Below are 4873 nucleotides of genomic sequence, written 5' to 3' on the forward strand. Positions count from 1 at the left end.
TTTTTGGTCTCTGTAATGTTCTTCCAGTTTTGTTTGGTTTTAGAATCTTTATGATTCTTTTTGAAATTTGGTGTTGCTTTTATGTTGTTTCTAGTTCTCTGTCAGATGATAGAATCTACTCTAGCTATTTTAAGAGGAAACAGATTAATCACACAGCATTAAATGTGTTATTGAATAATTGGCAAAACCTAAAAATACAAAATGGGTTGAAATTCAAAGCCACAAAGCAGAAATGGGCCATCAAGGAGACTTTAGACCCTGACAGGTCCAGACATGCAGAATTAAGCTTTCTGTCCAATAGGGAAGCTTCAGCTCCTAATATCTGTCAGTTCTCAAATCATGCTTCCTCTGCCATAATCTGAAAGTCACTGCTACAGCTGGTGGGTTCCAGAACTTTGTTGTGTTTACCATAACCTAAACCAGCAGTTCTTTAAAATTTTTTTTCTTTTTTCTTAATCTACCTCATTTTTCAAAACTAGAAGTTTTTAACCACTTTATTCTCAGTACTTTTTTACACTAAAAAATTACAGTGTACCTACAAGGTATTTTATTTATATAGAGTATGCCAGTTGTAATTTAAAATGGGATACCCATTTTGGAAAATGGTCTGGCAGTTCCTGAAAAAGTTAAACATTTGACCCAGCAATTTCATTTCTCAGTTTATACCTAAGAGAAATGAAAATGTATGCCCACACAAAAATGTGTGCAAGAAATTTTGTTCATAATAGCAAAAGGATTAAAACCATGAAGTATACATCAACTGATGAATAGACAGACAAAAGTGGTATATTCCTACAGTGGAATAGTATTTGGCCATAAAAATGATACATGCTGTATATGTGCCACATTTTCTTTATCCAGTCTATCCTTGATGAGCATTTGGGTTGGTTCCAAGTCTTTGCTATTGTAAACAGTGCCACAATGAAGTACTATGCAGCCATAAAAAAGGATGAGTTCATGTCCTTTGCAGGGACATGGATGAATCTGGAAACCATCATTCTCAGCAAACTGACACAAGAACAGAAAACCAAACACTGCATGTTCTCACTCATAAGTAGGTGTTGAACAATGAGAACACGTGGACACAGGGAGGGGAACATCACACACTGGAGTCTCTTGGGGGTGAGGGGCTAGGGGAGGGTTAGCAGTGGGTGGGGAGGTTGGGGAGGGATAACATGAGGAGAAATACCTAATGTAGGTGACGGGGGGATGGAGGCAGCAAACCACCACCACATGAGTATACCTGTGTGTCAATCCTGCAAGATCTGCACATGTACCCTAGAACGTAAGGTATAATTTTTTAAAAAAGATACATGCTGCAACATAGATAAACCTTCAAAACATTATGCTAAGTGATAAAAGCCAGTCACATAAAAGCCCACATATTATATCATTCCATTTATACTAAAAATCCAGGATAGGCAAAAATATATAGATAGAAACTGGTTGTTTAGGACTGGGGTTAAGAATGGGGGAGGAGGTGATCACTAAAGAATAGACTTTCTTTTTGAGGTGGTAAAAATGTTCTAATATATTCTAAAGTTTATTATGGTGATGGTTGTACAAGTCTGTGAATGTACAGCAAACCATTAAATTGTATTAATTGAATGGGTGAGTTGTATAACATATGAATTATATCTCAACAAATCTGTAAGAAAAAATTTTTTAAAAAACCGAGACCCCCCCAAGAGAGAGCAGAGCAAGATGGCAGAATAGAAAGCTCTCCTGCAAGGAGCTTCATTCCTCCCTGCAAAGACACTAATTTAACAATTATCTATATTAAAAAGTAACTTCATAAGAATCAAAAATCGGCCGGGCGCGGTGGCTCAAGCCTGTAATCCCAGCACTTTGGGAGGCCGAGGCGGGTGGATCACGAGGTCGAGAAATCGAGACCACCCTGGTCAACATGGTGAAACCCCGTCTCTACTAAAAATACAAAAAAATTAGCTGGGGATGGTGGTACGTGCCTGTAATCCCAGCTACTCAGGAGGCTGAGGCAGGAGAATTGCCTGAACCCAGGAGGCGGAGGTTGCGGTGAGCCGAGATCGCGCCATTGCACTCCAGCCTGGGTAACAAGAGTGAAACTCCGTCTCAAAAAAAAAAAAAAAAAAAAAAAAAAAGAATCAAAAATCAGGTGAGCACTCATAGTACCTGGTTTCAGTACTTCATGTCACTGAAAGGGGCACTGAAGAGGTAAGAAAAACAGTGTTGAATCACCAACACCACCCCTTCCCCATCCCCCAGTAGCAGCAACGTGGCATGGAGAGTGTTTCTGTGCACTGGAGAGAGGGAGAGTACAGCAGTTGTGAGGCATTGAACTCAGCACTAATCTGTTATAGCAGAAAGGAAAACCAGACCAAACTAAGCTAATGCTCACCCAGAGGGGAATGCAACCTACTGAAACACCAGCTGCAGTGGCTAAGGGAGGCCTGGCATCACCCCTCCCCTAACTCCAGGCTGCAAAGCTCATGGCTCCAAAAGAGATTCCTTCCTTCCACTTGAGAAGAGGAGAGGGAAGACTGGGAATGACTTTGTTTTGCACCGTGAATACCAGCTCAGCTACAGTAGGATAGGGCACTGGTCATAGTTACAAGGTCACCTTTCCAGGCCCTATCTCCTAGATGACATTTCTAGACACACCTTGGGCTAGGAGGGAGCCTGATGCCATGAAGGAAAGGACCCAGTCCTGTCAGCATTCATCATCCACTAATTTAAGAGCCCCTGGGCCCTGTATCATAAGCAATGATATCTGGGTACTACATCAAAGGTCTTGGGTGAGCCTCTAAGACTTACTGGGTTCAGGTGCCAACACAGACACAGGGAAGTAGAGCACCATGTGGGCTCTTAGGGTCCCTGATCCAGGACTTGACTCTTGGATCGCATTTCTGGACCTGTCCTCGGCCAGAGGGGAGCCCACTTCCCTGAAGGGTGAGTCTCAGGCCAGTCAGCTTTCCCCACAAGCTGACTGAAGAGCCCCTGTGCCTTAAGGGGACATCAGCCCGTGGTAGTATGTGGCAAAACTCCCTGTGGGCCTGTGATAGTGATGGCCAAGGGGTGAGCTTCCTCTGCTTTTGGAAAGGGGAGGGAAGAATGGGAAGGACTGTGTCTTCTGGTTTAGGTGCCAACTCAGTCTCAGTACAACAGAACACCTGGTAGACTTCTAAGGTTTTTGACTCTAGTCTCTGGTTCCCAGACAGTTCCTCTGAACTTACCCACCACCTGGAGAACTTGTCACCCTGAAGGAAAAGATGTAGGCCTGGCTGGTTTTCCACCTGCCGATTGTAGAGCCCCAGAGCCTTGAGTGAACAGAGATGGTACCAGGGAGTGGTTACAGCAGGTCCTGGGCTAGACCCAGTGCTGTGCTGGCTTTAGGTCTGACCCAGCAAAGTCAAGTGGCCACAAAGCTGCTTGTGTCACTTCATCCCCAGGTCCATGTGGCTTGGGACAGAAAGAGAGATTCTTTGTGTTTTACAGAAAGTAAGGGAAGGGAACAAGATTGTCTTCCTGGTAATCCAGAAAATTCTCCCAGATTTTGTCCAAAACCATTCTTAAAGTACCTCTGAGTCTATAAGAACCACAGCATTACTCGCTTGAGGTGCCTTCTAATGCAGTTAGAGCTTAGATCACAACACCCAAGACCTTTTGAATATCTGGAAAGCCTTCCAAAGGAAGATAGGTACATACTAATATTGGTAGCAACACCATGCGATATCACTTTAAAGAGAATTATTATGAATATTGATATTTATTTTAAACAAACTCTGTGTGATATTAATTTATTACTCCTTTCCCTATTACATTAAATAAATGAATACAAGTTAATTCAGTTCCAATACAAATAATACTTGGTAAATAACTTCTATTAGACATAGAACAAAACATTACAGGATTCCTAAAATATTTATTATAAGATTTATAGCTACAATGACAAAGCATTTCACTTTTTAAAAAATACTTACTAAATTTAAAACACTTATTAAATTACTTGCTGTATGTGACAAAGAAAATATTTTACTAGATTTAGTAGTTCCCTCCCATTATTTTCCCAGTCATTCTCTGTAAGTTGCACCCCAAAGTGCAAACTTCAAATTAAGTATAACTCTTTTTTTGTCTGGAGACTTTAAATACAGCTGCATCTGTGCAATGTAGATTGGACTATCAACCAAATATGAGTGTGATTTTTCAGAATGGAAATTTTTATAACAGAAAAAAATGACATTTATAGGAACAAATTAATCACCTAAGACACTGTAGAAACACAGCAAAATCAATGGTTGTACAAACCCTTCTATGTTATCAATTTGAATGTGCAAAATATAAACACAAAGTGAGCAGGTGGCCATATAGGTCTTCCCTTCAATGTTTAAATTACTGAAGATATGAATCACCTAAGGTCTCCATGAGACTAAAATTATACGATTGTTCTGGGTATTTTGGCACCTCATTTCTCTAAATGTTTTACATCTTGATAAGATACAATTGATACAAACAAAAAACACCTTTTAGATATTGAAGAGCTAGAAATTTTTATTAAGTGTCAAAATAATATCAAATACAGAAGTTCCAAATCTGACAGGCTTGTGAGCTTCTAAAATTGCTTTTCAAGTTTCTTATATAAGCTTAATTAGTCTTAGTATCCACCAAGCCTCCATAATAGCTAATGTATAAAATGAATAAGGTTCCAGCCGGGCGCGGTGGCTCAAGCCTGTAATCCCAGCACTTTGGGAGGCTGAGGCGGGTGGATCACGAGGTCGAGAGATCGAGACCAACCTGGTCAACATGGTGAAACCCTGTCTCTACTAAAAATACAAAAAATTAGCTGGGCATGGTGGCACGTGCCTGTAATCCCAGCTACTCAGGAGGCTGAGGCAGG

The sequence above is a fragment of the Saimiri boliviensis genome, chromosome X, assembly GCF_048565385.1.
Source record: "Saimiri boliviensis isolate mSaiBol1 chromosome X, mSaiBol1.pri, whole genome shotgun sequence".
Lineage (NCBI taxonomy): Eukaryota > Metazoa > Chordata > Mammalia > Primates > Cebidae > Saimiri > Saimiri boliviensis.